We start from the raw sequence: 21,489 nt of genomic DNA on the forward strand, positions 1-21,489 counted from the left end.
AAAAATATATGGGTTTTTGGGGGTAAACATATATTTCTGTGTTTTTACCCCACAAAAATGCAGTTAATGTGTTGATTTTTCATTAGCTGAAGTTACCCACGGGACTGTTTGTATGCGCTAACTTCATTTTGGGGCCTCTAAATGCCAGATACTTTGGTAAACTTATGAACAATGGCCACCAAAATGTTCAGAGGAACCCTGGCAATCATATTTAGGGTGCTTTTTCTTAGTACGTAATGACACATGGGTGATATGGTGCTGGGAAGTTGAAGCTTTGAGGCAATTTTCAGATATTTCACCAAAACCGACAACTTTGGGAAAGCCTTGCGACTCAGTAGTTTGGAGCAGAAAGGCATGGGTACCCATTTTAGATTCAGTAGAATGTGTACTTTCCAAAAATATATGGGTTTGGGGGGTAAACATATATTTCTGTGTTTTTACCCCACAAAAATGCAGTCAATGTGTTGATTTTTCATTAGATGAAGTTACCCACAGGACTATTTGTATGCGCTAACTTCATTTTGAGGCCTCTAAATGCCAGATACTTTGGTAAACCTATGAACAATGGCCACCAAATTGTTTGGAGGAACCCTGGCAATCATATTTAGGGTGCTTTTTCTTGGTGCGTAACAATACATGGGTGATATGGTGCTGGGAAGTTGAAGGTTTGAGGCAATTTTCAGATATTTCACCAAAACCGACAATTTTGGGAAAGCCTTGCGACTCAGTAGTTTGGAGCAGAAAGGCATGGGTACCCATTTTAGATTCAGTAGAATGTGTACTTTCCAAAAATATATGGGTTTGGGGGGTAAACATATATTTCTGTGTTTTTACCCCACAAAAAATGCAGTCAATGTGTTGATTTCTCAGTAGCTGAAGTAAAGTCCTGAACAATTTGGATGTGCTAACTTCATATTGGTGTCTCTAAATGCCAGATACTTTGGTAAACCTATGCATAATGGGTATCAAACTGTTCAGTGGACCCCTGGCACCTTTCAGGTGCTTTTTCTTGGTACCTAATATAGTTTGGGATATGCGGAGCAGCAAAATAAAACCTTTGAAATGATTTTTCAGAATTTTGAATTTTTTTTTGAAAAACCGCTATGTTCAGACAAGCTTTTATGTTTGGTAGTTGGGAGTAGAGAGACATAGTTACCCATTTTGTAATCGGCAGAATGTGTACTTTTCAAAAATGTATGGTTTTCTGGGGTAAACCTACGGTTTCAGGATTTTTTGCCTTGGAATCTAAAGCATGCCGTTTTCTGCCTTAGTGCTTTCAAAATTCGGTAATATACTGCCGGGAGTTTTTGCTGTACAGAAATCCTAAATCTCCCTAAAACTATACATATCTGGTATTGGCACGTTCGAGAGACATAAGGCTTTCCAAATCAGTTGGATTTTCATCCCTAAAATGAAATATTTTTCTGGTATAAATTGATATACGATGAAAAATGGTCATTTTTCATTTTTTTTTGGTATTTAGCACTATAAATTTTTTTGCACAGGTGGTAATACATGAAAACTCAGGCAGATTTAGAAAGCTCAGTTTCTACCGAAAAAAACAATGTATAGTTTTCCTAGGTAAACTATAGGTTTCCCCTCAGAAAATGCCCCTAAAGTGAGAGAGCACAAAATGTTTCAAAAACGGCTGGCATTTCGCGTAACCAAAATGTGAAATTCTGCTGGCACTTAAAGGGTTAAAGGATTTTTAGGACACTAAGGGGGTTATTTATTAAAGGTCGAGTTGTGTTTTCTTGAAAGATGCAAATTTTTCTAGGGTAGTTTCACTAAAAACTTGAATTTTTTCGGATAAAAAAAATTATTTTTGAGATTTATTATTCCCCAAAACTGCTAAAAGCCAGAATCTGAACATACTCCAGCTAAAATCTGTCAAAGTCATGCATAAGTCAATGGCAGAGGTCCCTTAAACAATTTAACTTGATCAATTCGAGGTATTCAGGGTTTTTGCCCATAATTTGATCAATTTGAGGTATTAAAGGTTTTTCCCCCGATTGCATTCAATAACGTTTTTACATTCATTTTTTTCATAAATAAACAAACATTCGAATTGTGAGTTTAATAATCGAGGTAGAAAAAAAAACCTCACAAACTCGACCTTTGATTTTGCCATGTGTGAGCTTATCTGAATGAAGTATATTATATCCTTATATTATTGGTCTTTCTAGACCTGTATTACTGACCTATCTGGGAAAATGTGTATAAAGCTCAATGCACTGCAATACTGGTATGCCTTGGGGTGTTATGCACAAAGCCTTTTTACAGTTCTGTCATTGAAAATATGCACTGTATTGCTAGCCTCAGGTAATATACATAAAGCTCATTCTACTGTATTACTCATCTGTGTGGGACCAATTCTAATATGCATAGTTCATTGTACATTGTGTATTGTTGGTCTCTCCTCAGTAATAAGTCACCTCTTTAAAATTAGATATTAAAATTATAGACTGTGCCTTTGAATGGTTATAGAGGGTGACCTAACAAAAAATGTTGTCTTATTCATTTTACATGGCCAAGAAATAAGTTCATTAAAAGACATAAAATCTGTTTCAGTGTTACTACACTAGAATGCACGAAAGCCTTTTGCCTTGAGCCACATATTCTGTTTTCAAGTATGTGCCCCTTAAGTCTATTAATATTAAAATATGATTATAAAAATGTCAAATGCATGTAATGGTAATTTTCCTGTAAGAATGAGCCAAAATGCATGGGAGATTTTATTTTAGAATGGAATAAAGATAGACTGTGCCATAACATTTCAGAAAACCTATTAACAGCAAGTGATGTCTTTCAGTTGACACATCTGTTCTGTCTTAATAGCATTTCTTTTGTTTTAAAATTCGCTTGAAAGCAATATGATTGAAATACCACAGCTGTGCTTCTATGAATACATTTGCAATACTGTGAATGGCAAACTATTCATGGTTTCTGACTAATGCTAAGACAGCGTGCCAAAATGACCGTCTCAACCAAAAATGTCCAGTATTTCCATACCCATTCAAAATATGTATTTTTTTAGTATTGATCTTCCTATTGTACTTTTGTGCATTGTATTGCTTTAAGTTAAAGGTATTCTGTAATTCTTTCATACTGTGTACAGAGTGAATTATTCTAAATCATTCGTTATATAATTTAAAATTTTATTCTTGAAATAGTAAATGCATATTTTAGTTGTGTAGGCAGCCATCTCATGCCATTGTGCTTGATCCTGAGCCAACATTTCACAATGGAACTGCTTTCAGATATGCTATTGTTTCTCCTACACAATGTAACTGGAAGAGTCATGACTTGCAGCATGAGTCATATTTTGGTGTTTTCCTATTGAGTGCTATTCTCATATCTACCACTAGCTGGAGCATGGGAACATTTTTTAGCAATGCAAGGAGTTGTTATCTTGTTACCTGCCCATTGTTCTGTTGATAGGCTGCATGGAAGAAGGAAGGGGGATAATATTACTCCAACTTGCAGTGCAGCAGTACAGTGAGACTGATGTTTATCAGAGCACAAATGACATGACTGGGGGCACCTGGGAAATTAAGAACATGTCTAGCCACATGTCAATTTTAAATATAAATATACAAAAATCTGATTGCTCTTTTGAAAAATGGATTTCAGTGGAGGATTTTGCTGGTAAAATGCAATTAACGGATGCATTTTTGTCACGTTTTCCTGTGACAGAATCCCTTCTGCTGGCAACACATAAGGGGGAATTTTATTAAAAGGGAATTTTCACTTTGAAAGGCTCCACCACACTTTGTGCAACTTCGTCATATGTTAATTCGCGGCGCATGCGCTTATTCATCAAAATGTGAAGTTACATCTTGGCCAATGAGCGCAAAGTTTCGCCAGCGAAGCCCGAGCATTTAAAAACGAACTTTCGCTAGCGTTACTTTCTTCCTATCGAAACTTTGTTACCACACTGATGCTTAGGTCAATTTAAATATGGCAGGTACATAAATGTCATATATATGTCTTTATTAGAGATGTTGGTGAAATTGCTTGAAGTGGCCACTTATTAAAAATATCCAAGGAAGCAAAATAAAGACAGAATAAATCCTCTATTGTTCTGACATGAGCCCACCCTGAAATATATGTGGCATGAGCTTCAATTTGTTAAAAATATAAATATATATATTTAACTGTTACAACTTTTAAACATAGTCCCACTAGAAAATATGAAGAAGCTTTTTTTTTTTTTTTTTAACCTTTCGGCATACAGGTTATAATTTCACTGACATAAGATTGTTGAGGATGTAGCTTCATCTTATCAGTTCGCCAGGTACAACCTGGCAAAACAGAATCTGGCGAAAAGGGTAACATAGGAAAATTTGCACTTTGATGAATTTGCGGAGTAACGATCGTTCACCAGAGTGAAAATTTGCCCGACGAAATGGCACAAAACCTTGTTAGTGCTGAGCTGTTTTGTTAATGACTTGTCCTCTATGCATTTTAGTAAATTGCCGATGTCCCTGTGAAGTGTTGTTTTGGCAAATTTTCGCTAGAGATGGCCACTTCGCCCTTTAGTAAATTTGCTTTCATACAGTTCTTCCAAATTATGTTCATACTTTATGATCAGTTTGGAATGCGGAACCCCAAGATTATTGATTTGATAGAAAACTGCACCGGCCTGGAGTTATTCCAACAATCAGCATAGATCGATCCTCTTCCGGCTTCTTCTTTATTTGTGCGGCTGCACATGCACATTAGAGTGAAAAGTTGAACTTTAAATAAAAATTTGAAGAAAGGCGGAAGAGGAGCAGTCCGTGGTGATCGCTGGAATAACCCCAGGCCGGTGCAGTTTTCTGCTGATAGGAGCACCAGCCCTGCGGTTTCAGGTAAGTAAATATATTCACTTGGGGGTGCCTAACATTTGGCACCCCCAAGTGGTAAACGACTTTCCTTCGCCGGGCCAGTGTCCTGGCCCGGCGGGATACCGGGAAAAAACCCGGTGGGCCCCGACCCTTGTGGGCCCCCGCCGGGCCAGAACCCTTCTCCCGATATTTCCAATCACGAAATTTTTTTTTATTTCCGGCGATGCGCAGCGCCGCCTGCGCATGCGCGCCGTGTGGCGTTGTTGCGCATGCGCGCCGTGTGGCGTTGTTGCGTATGCGCGCCGCGTGGCGTTGTTGCGCATGCGCGCCGCACGGCGTTGTTGCGCATGCGCGACACACGGCTGGGCCAACAGGTTTTAGTAGGGGGGGGGCCCGTTTTAGTAGGGGGGGGGGCCCCTGGACAGCAGTCCCGGTGGGCCCAGGGCCTCCCAGTCCGACCCTGTATGTAGTCAAATTATTATAATATACAGTATGGGACCTGTTATCCAGAATGCTCAGGACTTGCGGTTTTCTGGATAAGGGTTTTTTTTCTGCAATTTGGATCTCCATATCTTAAATTTGCTAAAAAAAATATTTCAATATTAAATAAACCCAAAAGGATTGTTTTTCCACCTATAAGGATTTATTATTTCTTGGTTAGATCCAAGTTCAAGGTACTGTTTTATAATTACAGAGAAAAAGGAAATCATTTTTAAAAATGGGTTTTTGGATAATGGGTTTCCAAATAACAGATGCCATACCCATACCTATACGGGATGCTCATATTGGTTCCCTTCTGGTCATCATGATTCAGTCACAATCAGCCACAGCCCTGTAGAGTGAGAGTGTAAAGTCTAAGGTTGGTGCAGGTAGGGTTGCCACCTGGCCGGTATTTTACCATCCCGGCCTGTTAAAATGATGGTTGATCCCAATGTTATTAAAGAGGACCTGTCACCTTGAGACATGAGTAATATATATCTTTTCCCTCCTTAGTTAAACCCTTTAGCCAGCTGTTTTTGTCTATATCCGAAACAGATTAGAAAATACCCTATATGTAAAAAGTGTTTCATAGGCGCTGCCATCTTGAAACAGGACCCCTTTGTGTTGTGTGTGGGCTGAGCCAAACTGCCAAATCTCATGCATGCCTAGTCATAGAGTATACTCTGTGATAGAAAAATGTAGGGCTATGGCGAGAATGCCCACTTTAAAGAGCATTCTTTTGGTTGATCAATATATGCCTCAGCAGAAATAAGACATAAATTATTGCTTATGCTTTTGTTGTGTTGTGTACATTTTTTCTGCAGGTATATTATGAAGTGAGACAGTAGCACTTGTATTGTAGCTAAAGTGACTACTGGTAGCTGTCCAACTACGAATATTAATAATAACTAGGAGCAGCTGGAAAGAGGAGAAATGTAGGTATTTATTCCCAGTGCCAAATATAGTGTAAGACCTGAAATAATGCAGAATCAAGCCTCATCAAGCCTTTTCTAAATAATCATCAGATGATCCTTCAAACCAGTGGAAGGCAGAATCTTCAGTTAATGAAAACGTATTTATTTTCTTATTTTAATTTGCCTGTGACTGCATGTGGGGGGTTGGTTACTCATGGAGTTGCACCTATAAGGCAGGTCAACAGAACTCACACACACAAACTCAGGCATACACACACTCACAGACCCAGGGATACACACACTCAAACACAGACTCAGGGACACACAGAGATACTCTAACACACACACACACACACACACACACACAGAAATGCACATCACAGGCACACGTTTCACAAAAGACTGACCATTAAATCAAGGTGAACAGTCACTAACAGAGCACTCCATAGCGTAGCCTTATCAAGTCTCTAAAATAAAATTTAAAGTACTGTTCACATTTCACAAAAACCAGACCATTAAATCAAAGTGAAGTAAACTAAGTATGCTTCAGTCTGTCCTGCACCCCGAATACAGACACAAGTTCCAGCTAGAGGACTCAGGCCAAACACTGTCGGAGTTTCCTGCTGCCTTATCTTTCTCCTCTGTGCGGGAGGTGAAATCTCACGGGATTTATAGTTTTTCCCTTGAGGCTTTGCGTGCCGACTTTCAGAAAGTCGGACTGGTAGAGTCTCGTGAAAACACTGCATTAGTCACATTTATTCAACAAAAAGATGCTGCTATGTGAGTATTTATAACTCTTTAATTACAGTCCTACTGTCAGCAAAAAAGTGACAGGTTTCCTTTAAAAGGGGAAAACAGATAAATGTATAGGAAGGCCGGTATTTTTTCTAGAAAAGGTGGCAACCCTAGGTGCAGGGACTATATTAAGGCATCAGTTAATGATGTAAGAATCTTCACCATGAATAAAATTCAGTAAAAAAACAGTTCTAACTTTTACAGATCCAAAAGACCTAAAGAGACCAATTACAGGTACGTGATGTGTTATCCGGAAGCTTGTTCTCCAGAAAACTCTGAATAATGGAAAGGCTGTATCCCATTGAATTGTTATTTCCAAATAATCCATATGTTTAAATATTATTTAATTTTTTCTAGGGATGCACCAAATCCACTATTTGGGATTCGGCCGAATCCCCGAATCCATCTTGGAAGATTTGGCCGAATCCCAAACCAAATCCGATTTTGCATTTGCAAATAAGGGGCAGGGAAGGAAAAAGTGGAAAAAAATTGGTTTGCTTCCTTGTTTTGTAACAAAAAGTCACGTAAAATCCCGCCCTCCCCATAATTTGCATATGCAAATTAGGATTCGTATTCGGTTCGGCCAGGCACAAGGATTCGGCCGAATCCCGAACCGCATCCTGGATTCAGTGCATCCCTAATTTTTTCTCTGTTATAATGAAACAGTAGCTTGTACTTGATCCAAACTAAGATATAATTAATCCTTATTGGAAGCAAAACCAGCCTATTGGGATTATTTAATGTTTACATAATTTTCTAGTAGATTTAAGGTATGAAGATCCAAAAAGATCCATTATCCAGAAAACCCCAGGTCCAGAGAATTCTGGATAACTGGTTCCATACCTGTACCAAGGTGTCAGAGTACCACAAACTTAGTTAATATTTGATTGCCATGTTTTTTCCTAGTGTTTTCAAGTTTATTGCTTGTAAATTCTAAGCTTTCTGGGTAACAGGCTTCCAGATAAGTGATCTCACATCTGTGCCCACTAATACATTGTCATGTGATACATGCATACACCATTTATGCTCATTTGCAAAAGAATAATGGTAGACAGTTTTCATATTTTGCTGTAGTGTGCACGCAGTCCAAAGGCTACTCCAGAGCAGAGCTGTATCTTATTTCTAATTATTCTTATAATGAAGAAATTCATTAAATATGTTATTTCCCTATTACTATTTTTTTTTTATCTATCACACCTGCTATCCAAAGCCGTGTGTCTGATTATGTGATACAAACTGAGTGACTTGTTCAAACAGCATCCCAGGACCGATTCCAATTTACACCTCTATGGGTTATATGGGTAGGTCATTCTGCACCCTGAACGCTTGTATCTTTTTATCAAGCCCAAAATGTTCATTTACAATGTTTTAAAGGGGTTGTTCACCTTTGTGTTAACTTTTAGTATGATGTAGAGCGTGATATTTTAAGACTTAAGTTTGCAATTGGTTTTCATTTTTTATTATTTGAGGTTTTTAAATGACCCTAGCAACCATTCACTGATATGAATAAGAGACTCGAATATAGGAGAGGCCTGAATAGAAAGATGAGTAATAAAAAGTAGCCTTACAGAGCATTTGTTTTTTAGATGCAGTCAATGACCCCCATTTGAAGGCCAGAAAGTATCTGTAGAGGAAGGGAAATAATTTAAAAACTCTAAAAAATAAAGAAAACCAATTGAAAAGTTGCTTAGAATTAGCCATTCTATGACATACTAAAAGTTCACTCAAAGGTGAAGGTTGTTAACTTTTAGTCTGATGAGAGAGTGATATTCTCTATATAAGAGTAATTGGTTTTCATTTTGTATTATTTGTGGTTTTTGCGTTATTTCGCTTTGTATTCAGCAGTTTCCAATTTCAGCACAATTTGCACGATTTAGATGGAGTCATTTGAAATCTGGAAAGAGTCATTAGAAAAAGGAAAATTAAAAAAAGAAATAAAAACATTAATGACCAATTGAAAAGTTGCTTTAATTGGCCATTCTATAACATACTAAAAGGTAACATAAAGACCTGCTTTTATTATAACCACCTTGTTCTTATCGAGAGAACATTCCTTCCAGTCTTTCACTTTTCTCTTTCAGTGAGTGCTATCATTACATTGTGGTTTGACATTTCCTCCTGCACAGTGCTGTAGAATATGTTGACCCTTTATAAAGGAGGTACTCAGTTTTATAGGGTGCAATAGTGTGAGCCGTGTGTTTCCTTGCAAGGTGCAAACATTCTTGTTTTTATTCAGTGTGTAAGGTGTAGATATTTTGTAAGTTTATTATGTGCGAATAGTGTTATTTCGTTACAGTCCCTAGATGGAGCTGCATTCATGTCACATCAGCTAGTGATAGGTCAGGTCTGTGGAGCTCACTGTAGACAGTGACAGTGGTAGACTAGCTAGCTGAGCAGCTGAGGCTCCTGCAAGGAGTAAACAAAGGAGCCAGGCAGCACACAGGGACCACAAGAGGGCCATTTGAAATAGGGCTAAATGACATGTTACATAGTAGATAACGGATAAGCTCTGTAGAACACCATTATATTCTACAGAGTTTAACGGCTATGTAACTTGATCCTTTTTAAGACTGAATAGCTGGCCCCATGGCTACACAGCAGCTTGCTTACATAAACAATAGTAGCATTTCTGAAGCAAACACATGTTTAACAGGACAACGGTGAATTATCTTTAATTTACTTTAAGTACTTTAATTTTTTAGTTTAAAGTTGTCCATACACAGTCAGATTTGAGCTGCCGATTCAGGTCCTTGAGACCAATTTGGCAACTTATCTGCTTGTTTATGGGGCCACCGATATCACACACATTACATCACGTCTGCTTATGTCATCACGCCTGCTTATGTCATCACACATATGAGCACACACGGGTCCTGTGCCTAAGGCGTCGTCCGCTGGAGTTTTTTCTCTCTGTAATGTGGCAAACTAGTTGCAGGCACTCCTCTTTGACAAAGAAAGCACTAGCCCAGGGTAAATTCTGTATTGTGCATGCGCTTACCCAGAGCGATGCAGGGGATCCCTGGGACATGGAAGAAAATGGCAGCACTTGCAAGTATCATGACTGGTGTATTTTTTTTAAGAAGAGGCCCTGGTTAGTAGGCAAGCCACTAGATTTATTGGGGGGGGGGGGAAGGGGATGCCTAAAGATGGCCATAGACGTATAGATCCACTTCAAACTAGCAGATCTCTCCCCCACGATCAGATCATAATGGATCCAATATGGGCAGTTGGATCGCGGGACTGCTTAATCGCATATATGCGGCTGCGATCTGACGGGATCGGGGAAGCCCGTCTCGGTCTGTCGCCAGCTTTTATCCGCCAGTGTATGGGGGCCTTAAGAGATTGAATTCTCCTTTGCTTTATTGTTTCAGAGGTGTAGTACAGAGAGTATTCAAGAAAGGAATACATTTTATTTAAACACTGAGATGGTCATTGTTGGGTCTTGGAACACTCTAAATAATTGGTATCCAGATAATATATCTATATAGTTTTGTATCTCTGTAGGATGTGAAAAAACACTAGTAGTCTCCTTCTGTTCAAACTGATTGAGAATCAGCACAATGCTTGTTATCTTGTCTTGTGACAGGTATGAATGTGTTATAGAGCAATACACCCCTTTCTCTAGTCAGAGCTACTGTAATTTGAAAAAAATAGGTTTTTGTCCCAGTCCCACAGAGCATCTAATCACCTCTTATAACAATTCACAGAGACGTAATTTCCTCATGAAAAAAGTTTTTTTTGTGTGGGCCACCCCTCTAGCAGACCCCCGGTTTCCCTTGGGCTCCCTGCAGTCACTCGTGCCAGTGGCTGTTCATTTAAAGGAACAGTAACCAACAAATGAAATTGATTTAAAGGAATGACAATATACTGTAGTGTTGTGCTGAACTGGTAAAACAGGTGTATTTGCTTCAGAAACACAACTGCACTTTATATAAAGAAGCTGCTATGTAGGTATGGGGGCTGCCATTCAAGTACAGGATACACATTAGATAACAGATACCTTTTAAAGAATCTCATTGTATATTACAGAGCTTATCTGTTATCTGCTGCATATCCTGTGCCTTTTCTATGTATTCAACTTTGAATGGCTGTCCACATGGCTAGACAGCAGCTTGTTTATATAATCTATAGTAGAGTTTCAGAAGCAAACACGCCCGTTTTAGCAGTGCAGCACAACAGTACATTATATTTTCATTACTTTAAATCACTTTCATTTTTTGGTGTTACTGTTCTTTTAATCCAGGTACTGTGTTTAGCTGGTGATTCATAGTGTTAAGCTATTTGTGCTTCTGTATACCACCTATTCGTATAGCACTAAATACTTGAAAACTGGATTTTAATTGTCACCCTCCTTTTTCTTTGTCTGAACAGGAGATCTTAGCCAAAGTGATAGAGAAAATCTGTATTCCTCAGGTGTGAGAAATTAGAACAGCAGGATAGACAGCAAATCTGCATTGTTTTCCATTTACTTCAGTATCAGTTCCAATTCATTCAGTGACAAACAGTCAGGAAAAACATTTCACTAGCCTAGACCCTCTGTATCTTTTTTGGAAACTCGTTTCTGTGTGATTTATTCTCTTGGAATCAATAGACTTCTTCAATTTCCATATTAATAGAGGATAAAAGATATCCGAGACCACATCTAGGCTTTCATGTACAGTGCATTTTGTAGGAAGAAGAAATGGGGAAAAAAGATGCAAGTAGCTCTAATTTTTAAAAAATTATCTTATATTTATATTTCTCCCATGGAAATATTAAGATATAAAGGTAATGATATTCTTGTTGGATGTCTGTAATCTAGCAGGGTACCATACCTCTGAACATTTTGGAAATAGAAAGAGGGACAGATTTGGTGTGCGGAGCACAGTGATTTGTTTGACCACACCCATTTTGTGACCTCACCCCCTAATTACCATGTTCATTTTACAAAATTTGGCAGTTTATGAAAATTTGAACACATTTCCGTGCTTTTCATGTGTTATTACGGTTTTGCTAATAAAGGTGAATTGCCATTTTACGCTGCAAATCACACTTTCCCCAAGAGACCTGCTTATTTTAAATTGTTACAATTGTTTGCTTATCTTAAGTAGTTGCAAAAGTATCTAAGTGCACCTGCCATGTATTTTGGGCTCTCTGCCAAAAGCCAATTGAGTTTTAGAAACGTATCTTTTTCTGGTTGTTCAGTGCAGGAGATCAAAGAGAAAGTCAGGACATTTCAGAAACAATCTGGGACTGCAGGATGAGCTGTCAAAATCAGGACTTTCCCGTGAAAAATGGTTGGGACAGTTGGGAGGTATGGGGTACGAGTTATTTTTTGTGCTGGGTGGCCAATTTTCTCCATTTCTCCCATTATCATAGTTACACATTCATTATTGTTTCAAACCCACACCATTTTCTATGTGAAATTCAATATATTCTCTCCAGAGACAAAGCACCGTTGCATCTCCGCTGTACTGATTGGTGCTAGGGCTGCCTCATTTTCTGGGATAAAAATACCGGCCTTCCTTTGATAAGGCAGTGGACCTTAACCCCCCCCTCCTTCCCCCCCTTTTTTTTTTCTCTTTTTCTTTTCTTTCTTCTGTCCTGTGCTTTGTAGTTTTCCTTTTTTCTCTTGAATTCTATGTAAAAAAGGGAAAAGTGTACTGTCTACTCTTGGTATTATTTAGCCTTGACACATGTTCAGTTTTCATGTCATATACTATGCTTGTTGTTACCATTGGACTTAACCGCTTTGATGTTTGCTACAGAAACGTTTTCAACACTATCTGTATTTGTAAAGTAACTGTAACAATGCTACTGACTTTGTTGTTATGCACGATTTCCTCAATAAAAAATTATTGATATAAAAAAAATACCGGCCTTCCTATATAAAGGGCTTGTTTACCTTTGAGTTAACCTTTAGTATGATGTAGGGAGTGATATTCTGAGACAATTTGCAATTAGTTTTCAATTTTTTTTAATTGTGGTTTTTGAGTTATTTAGCTTTCTATGCAGAAACTCTCCATTTTGCAATTTCAGCAATCTGGTTGCAAGAGTCCAAATAGCCATAGCAACCATGCACTAATTTGAATAAGAGACTGGAATATGAAAATGAGAGGCCTGAATAAAAAGTTGAGCACTAAAAAGTAGCAATAACAATACATTTGTAGCCTTACAGTGTATTTATTTTTTAGATGGGCCATTCTGTAACATAGTTAAAGGGGTGGTTCATCTTTAAGGTAACTTTTAGAACGTTATAGAATGGCCAATTCTAAGCAACTTTTCAATTAGTCTACATTATTTATTTTTATTTTTCGCTGACCCCTTCTAAAACCAAAAAAAGCTAAATAACTGAAAAACCACAAATAATAAAAAATGAAAACCAATTAAAAATTGTCTCAGAATATCACTCTCTACATCATACTAAAAGTGATCTCAAAGGTGAACAACTCATTAAGGGTCTGGCCAGACGAGCAGATTCAGGGAGATTATTCGCCCCATCGACAAATCTCTTCTTCGGGGGCGACAATCTTCCGGAACTGCCTTTCCCCTGCCCTCCGCCGGCTAAAATGGAAATCGCCTGCAGCAATGCACATGCGGCACTTTGTTTTCCGAAGTCGCCCGAAGTTGCCTCACGGGTCGCTGGAGCGACTAATCTCCCCGAATCTGCTCTTTTGGTCAGACCCTTAGGGCTAGTCCACACGGGGAGATAGCGACGCGTTTGCGGTCGCGGCGACAAAGCGCCGCGACAGTCGCCGCGACCGGCGCAGGCGACAGTTTTGTATGGGCGCCTATGTAAAAACGCCTGTGCTAACCACACGAGGCGATGCGCTTTTCAACAGTCGCCTGAAAATGCCTCGCCAGACAAAACTGTCGCCTGCGCCGGTCGCGGCGACTGTCGCGGCGCTTTGTCGCCGCGACCGCAAACGCGTCGCTATCTCCCCGTGTGGACTAGCCCTTAAAGTTAACTCAAAGGTGATCTACCCCTTTAATAACATTGCTATAAGAGATCAAATACTGGCCAGGTGACAACCCTAATTGGTGCAAATATACCAAGAGTCTGCAGTAAGATATAGAAAGTAAAACTGGTAACTGACACACAATACACTCTGCCTGTCACTTCTTACAGCTTGCACTTTTTAACCCCAGATAACAGGCAGCAGTGACAGATAGTGTCCATTCATCTAAATAAGAAACTAAACTGAGTGATATGCAGCATTTCTCTAATAGCTGAAGGCGAGTGCCCCACAAGGCACAAAATGCCTTAGGCTGTTCTGTCTGTCCTAATAAATGACTTTTTAATCTTCTAATTATTCTCATTTGAATTTTTTGATAGTTCTTTGCATCCAAGTTGCTTTAATTGTGAGCATATTACTCTTGCCAATGGCGAAAATGTACTACAGTTATGGGATCCGTTATCTGGAAACCCGTTCTCCAGAAAGCTCCAAACAGAAGGCCATCTCCCATAGACTCGACCAAATAAACAACATTTTTAAATATTTTTTTACTTTTTCTCTGTAATAATAAAACAGTGCCTTGCACTTGATCCAAACTAAGATACAATCAATCCTTATTGGAGGCAAAACCAGCCTAATGGGTTTATTTAATGTTTGCATGATTCTCTGTTAGACTTGAGGTATGAAGACCCAAATTACGGCGATATCTGTAATCCTGAAAACTCCAGGTCCCGAGCATTCTGGCTCGGCGCTGCGTGGTGCAGAAAAAAAAAATTTTTTTTTTGTAGAAACAGAATATTGGGAGGGGGGTCTGTCTGGCTGGGCCCATGAGTTTCTACCCCATAGGGTTTTTTCCCGGTGTTCCGCCGTGCCAGTCCGACCCTGTTCTGGATAACATGTCCCATACTTGTACTTCTAAAATGCTTAGGGCTATGGCCAGAGGAGTTAGATCTGGGCTGCGGAGAATCATGTTTGCCTGCAACCTGAAAATTTACTTCCGCTCAGGTGCAAGCAGACATTGGGAATTTCGGCACCAAAATTAGGCATTTCACGCCTTAATCTGCTACTGCTAATTTTACACCTGCCTGCACCGAATGGAGGACATGTTTCCGGGTGCAGGCACAGTGGGCAGAAGGGCAGACGGGCAGCAGCTGAGGAGCCGTAAATACTATATAATGTTTTTTAGTAACAGGCAGTTGTACAGTATCTGTTTCTGTCCGTAAGCAATTCAAATTTTGTTTCCTGTAGCTATTTGGGATAGTGACGAAATTTCCTTTGCTTGTTTGAAATAAATAAGCTTATAGGTGTTTTATGTTTGCAATTTAAAAAAATTACAAATTAACATGCTGATCGTCCTATACTGTAGAAAACAAAAACGCAGTCTAAAATCACTGAGAATTTGGCAATTGTATAGTGTTCTTTTTAGGTCTCATTTATACAAAGTATTTTAAGAATAAATTTGTTGTTTTTATGAGATTAGAAATACTAGTCACAAATGAATTGGAATGCATGTTTGAGCAGGAGCGCTTACAGTAGTGACTTAGACCGGATTGCATTTCCGCTGCTGGTGTAATCAGCCCAATTAAACTGATTTACATTAATTTGTGATTAGTCTGGCAGCAAAATGCATAGCAATGAATTATGCTTATAACTTCTAAGTCTGTAATGCCATTACTCACATCTTATTTTCTTTCAAAAGCGATTGTTTCACTTCCCGTCAATTTGTTTTATGGAACTCATGCAATTATATTTTTTCCACAACAAAATAATAGCCATTTTTTGTTTATTGGAATAACTGTTTAAAAGTAGATGGTAGCAATATGTTTTGCGTTTAGCAGTTGTCTAAGTTCTACTTTATTCAATGTGCCAAAAGAATTAGGGGCAAATTTACTTAAGGTCGAATATCGAGGGTTAAATCAAAGTTAAATTTTTCGACTTCGAATATCGAAGTCGAAGGATTTAGCATAAATAGTTTGATCGAAGGATTTTAATGCATCGATCGAACGATTTTCCTTCGACCAAAAAAAGCTACCAAAGCCTATGGGGACCTTCCCCATAGGCTAACATTGACTTCGGTAGCTTTTAGGTGGCGAACTAGGGGGTCGAAGTTTTTTTTAAAGAGACAGTACTTCGACTATCGAATGGTCGAATAGTCGAATGATTTTTAGTTCGAATCGTTCCATTCGAAGGTCGAAGTAGCCCATTCGATGGTCGAAGTAGCCAAAAAAAACATTTGAAATTCAACGCTTTTTTCCTCTATTCCTTCACTCGAGCTAAGTAAATGGGTCCCTGAATCTCAGGAAAAATTGTTTTTCTTGATCCCTATGGAGCTGTGCTTACATACATGCAATGTGGATGATAAATGCAAGAAGTCGCTATAAATTCTCATTTATTGTGCTCAATCAGCATCATCATATACCTGTGTGGGTAAAGTTCTATAGGCAGCAACTCTCCCTAGGTATATAAAAATTTGTTTAGTACAGGTGTCTAATCCGTTATCCGAAAACCTGTTATCCAGAATGCTCAGAATTACAGAAAGGCCATCTCCCATAGACTCCATTTTATCCAATTAATCCAAATTTTTAAAAATCTTTACTTTTCTCTGTAATAATATAAAAGTACCTTCAATGTTCCCTCTAATTCATTCTTGGCTATGTGCGCTGAGAAATCCCTTTAAATCCCTTAAAAAAACATTGTGTGCGCAGGTCAGAATAAATGTAAAATAAATGCACAGAATTCTTTGTGCACACCACAATTTTTTGTGTGCGGTGTGTGTGTGTGCATGAGCTTAGAGGGAATATTGAGTACCTTGTAATTTTATTTATTTTTAAAATATTTTATTTTATTTTCATATTAAACAAATGAAATTTGTATTTGAAACAATGGCATGTTATTAGGAAAACTGCATACCATTCAAGAAAACTAACAAGAACTTAAATTAACTAAGCCAGTGGATGTAAATATAATAAAAGAAAGAAAGAAAGAAAAAGCCCATTTATCATCTGGAATGCCGGATAGATCTTCTTATTTGATCACAAGTATTAGAGTTAGAGATTTCAAAATAAGTACCTTGTAATTAATCCGAACTAAGGTATAATTAATCCTTATCGGAAGCAAAACCAGTCTATTGAGTTTGTTTCATATTTACACGGTTTTCTAGTAGACTTAATGTATGAAGATCCTAATTACAGAAATATCTGACTGTATCTGTAAAACCCCAGGTCCCAAGTATTCTGGATAACAGGTCCCATACCTTTACTGTTTATATTTTCAGCATATATTAAATTAAAAGTGAAAAGTACAGGTATGGGATCCATTATCCGGAAACCCGTTATCCAAAAAGCTCTGAATTACGGAAAGACCATCTCCCATAGACTCAATTTTATCCAAATATTTCAAATTATTAAAAATTATTTCCTTTTTCTCCAAACTAAGATATAATGAAGCCTTATTGAAAACAAAACAATCCTATTGGGTTTATTTAATGTTTACATGATTTTCAAGTAGAAGAAGTATGAAGAACCAAATTACAGAAAGATCCATTATCCGTAAAACCCCAGGTCCCAAGCATATTGGATAAAATGTCACATACCTGTATTGGTCCCTTTAGTCAGTTGTGCCTAAAACCGCATTCATTAAAAGTACGTACTCTAAATCCGGTCTTTGCATTTCCATATAGTTGCGCTCAGGCCTCCTCAGTCCATCCTGCCTCCTTTTCTACATCAAATGCAGTTGCACCAATTGATACAGAGGAAGACTGGAGCGACTTCAACTTCCAGACCAGGCGGCAGCTTTGTGGTTCCCTCAGTGCTGTGGGTCAATACAAGTACATTAGAGGACATTATAGACAAAGCAGGGGACCTTTTTACCCATAAAGAGGATCACCGCACCAGAGGCCACCCCTTCAGACTAGAGGAAAAGAACAGCAGAGTAGGTGGCTCTTCACATTGAGGTTGTGGAATGCACAGCCGGGTGATGTTGTGATGGCTGATTCTCTTAATGTATTTTAGGGAGCTAGCACATGGGCAGATTCGGGGCGATTTAGTCGCCTGGCGACTAATCGCCTCTTCTGCGGGGTGACAATCTCCCCAAACTGCCTTCCCCCTGCTATAATGCGAAAACACCAGCGCCAATGCATTTGCGGCGCTTCGATTTCCGAAGTTGCCTAACAAGGAAACTTCGGGCAACTTTAGAAATCAAAGCGCCGCGAGTGCATTGGCACTCAACTAAAAAGACAATTTGCCAGGAAAACAAAGGGTAGCTGCCTGCTTGTCCCTGCAAACATAGATAGATTGCACTGGGACCGATAAAGATTTTTTAACCTGGCCGATCAATTTTTTGACTGATGTCGGCCGAAAAATTGTGTACGGTCGTTCGAATCCGACTAACCACACGATAATTTCGAAGGATTGGTCGGACTTCGCTAAAATCGGTCTTTCTGCAAGAAAAATCTTTGCGTCTATGGGGAGCTTTACTCTCTTGCACAATCTCTTTGAGGGGGATAAATAGACAGCTTTATTCCCTTTGTTGTGTCCATGGTTTCATTGCCCTTCTTTTTCTTGATGAGCTTTGTGAGACTGATCTACAGATACCGCACAGCAATGGCCCTTTGCCATATTCCTGTCTTCCTCAGACGTTACTTTGTGTTTGATTTAATTAGAACAGCAGATCCTCAGAGCTGTGATGTGCGAATCACTGGAAAAGCTCTATGCTAATAATCTCTGTGAAGGGCAGAAAATGAACAGCAAATCATCAACTTTGAAATACTGTAGTATAAACTGGTACAAAGTAACACAGTGTTGTCTGTGCTGGCTTCCTCTGCTTATATTAATAAAGAAGTTATATTAGCTTATTGTTGGTCACTTCACTGGGCACAAGGGTGCCTTTTCAACTCTTAGGGACATAATTGAGAAGAAACCATCCACTAAGAGCAAAGGCACACTAAACCAGTGCTGTCCAACTTCTGTGGTACAGAGGGCTGAGATTTTTCTGGCCTAAATGGTGGAGGGCTGATGTTGTAAGCCACTGTTAACCATACCCTGTTTTTAAACCACATCCATGTTACTACAAGATAATGTTCACATTAATGGTGGTAGCACACCAAAAAACCAAATCGTTGGTGCTCACTGCAGGGATATCACTTATTATATTTGATAAAAGTTAAGTCATATTAAGACATACCGTTAAACCCATATGCCTCCTCCACCCCTGTGGATTACACAGCACCCCTCTCCACAGCACCCCTCCCCCTAGCACACAATTAAACACCTTAGGGCCCCCTAAAAACACTTTTCAAATGCTAACAAACCCCTACCAAGCTTATGTTTCACATACAGAACAGGGCACACACAGGCAGAGTATGGCACACACAGGGAGCATAAACATATACGTATTATTATTATTATTACGGGTGCAAAGGAACATGCCATTTTCCTTAGATCAGGGGTGCCCAAAAGGTAGATTGGGATCTACCAGTAGACCTTTAGCTGGTGATCAGTAGATATCAAGACATTGTCAACAAACAGCTTGTCTAAATCACCCTCCTGTTCAATGCTTTTCATTCAGATATTGATTACGTTAAGGTTACATAAGAGATAGTTGTAAATAAAGCAATATAAATCTTCTCATAAATCAATATTTAATAGTGATGTGCGGGTCGGGCTTTTCCCAACCCTCAACCACCCGCGCCCGAGCTGGATTTCAGGGTTCCTTTTATAGACCTGCCCCGCTGATAATGTCACAAAAGTAGCGGGGCAAGAGGCGCACGTCCATAAAAGTTAAACCCGGAAGCTGACATTTGGAAGGTCGGGGTGGGGAGAGCAGTCAGAAGAGCTCAACCCCCGGGACCTGGAAAGGGGCCACGTGTAAGCCTGTGGGTATTGGCCAGCCCTCACATCACTAAAATTTAAGTAGTATCTTCCATGGAACAGAATACTAACAATGTTTTATGGATGCTATTGACATGTGTGGACCTTAAGCGTTGGCCACCTGTTAGGTTAGTGTGCTTGTGCACGTTTTACTGCGTGAGCTGAATTGTAAAGATCAGAAATTAAGGTATATTCCTGGAAAGAAATAACGTAACCGAGCAGAAAACATGATCTCTGAGGTCATCCATTATTGTGTTTCTGCCATTGACCTTCAGAGGGATTATCTTGGATACAATATTGCTAGGACTAAGCCTTTGTTTGATGGTTGAAAGGCTGGAACATGCTTAAATAGCATGTGTACGCCATATGGATTATTCATTCTTGTTTTTTTATTTTAATTAAGGGAAATGAGCAGCAGAGATAACAGAAACGGATGTTTGTTTGCGACTTACGTTGATTAAAAGAGGTAGCTTAAAAATGATCACATTATATGTCACCTTGTTGTACTAATTGTTAGTTTTATAATCTTCAAAGAAATATTTGGGTTAAAAAGACTGTATTTGACAAAACTACAGTTTCTACCATAGTATTGTAATTTGTGATAAATTTGTGTTTTCAGGGGTCACTAAACCTTAGTTTTACTTTTACCTATATATTGGTCTGAAGGTGACCACACAAAAAGTACATTTAGGCAATCCAGCTTGTCATTTCTTGAGCACATATGTCTATAGTATACTACACACGTTGGCTATACAACATTGGTGATTAGGCAGATTACACTAATCCAGCCAATCAGCATTTGGGAATATTAGTTGAACCACTCCGAAAATTTGCAACTACAGAGTACCCAGTATCCCCTTATAACAATGCTATGCAACAAGGTGGCTAAGTTTAATTGTTTGGTGCAGAGGTTGTGACCATACACCAGGGGTTCAACTGGAAATTGACCTAACTGTATAAATAATAAGGATTACAATTGCCTATTAATGCAGATAATTTATTGAGTTTTTAAAAAAGGGTTGTTATGCCTTATTATCCTTTTCTTGGTGCGGTTTAACATTCTGAGAGACTGAGCTGGGATAGGGGTATGCTTTTAGGCTAGGGATGCAACAAATCCCGCATTCAGTTTGGGATTTGGGCAAAGCCAATCTATTTTTTATGAGGATTCTGGTGAATCCAAGAGCCTTGCTGAACCAAATCCGAACCCTATAGAACTGAAAAAAAAATCATGCTTTGGGTATTTCCGGCAGAAGAAGGGTTCAGCTATTCTAATGCATACCCCTGGATTTGGGGATTCGGACAAACCCTGAAAAGTAGAGTTCAGGGCAAACCTACTTTATGGAGCTAAAACTTGACTTTTGAAACAAGCATTAGTAAGGCAATTGCAATAGTAGAGTTCAGTATCACTGAGCATTTGCACCCTGAGCAAAGTGCCCTGAAATTCCTCAGTACAGTATGTTGATTTATAGCTATGCTAATTTCTTATCGGGTGAGGTTTATATCATTAACTTTTCTAGCAGGTGGATTTATTTCTGTATTTACCAGCTGCCCATTATAGAGGGCTTTGTGTCTTCATTTTTCAGACTAATTATTGACCTATTAATTATTATTATTATCTTAAGTATATAAATTAATGTCAAAGTGAAAAAATAATACCAGTGACATGAAA

The 21,489-nt window shown here is 38.8% G+C and overlaps 1 protein-coding gene across 1 annotated transcript in view; it reads left to right on the forward strand.

Moving 5' to 3' along the window:
- The window catches only part of ascc1.L (activating signal cointegrator 1 complex subunit 1 L homeolog), a 139,863-nt gene that overhangs the window by 41,129 nt on the left and 77,245 nt on the right, over window positions 1-21,489 (forward strand). The gene's annotated exons all lie outside the window — the stretch shown is intronic.

Source organism: Xenopus laevis, chromosome 7L (genome assembly GCF_017654675.1).
Source record: "Xenopus laevis strain J_2021 chromosome 7L, Xenopus_laevis_v10.1, whole genome shotgun sequence".
Classification (NCBI taxonomy): Eukaryota; Metazoa; Chordata; class Amphibia; order Anura; family Pipidae; genus Xenopus; species Xenopus laevis.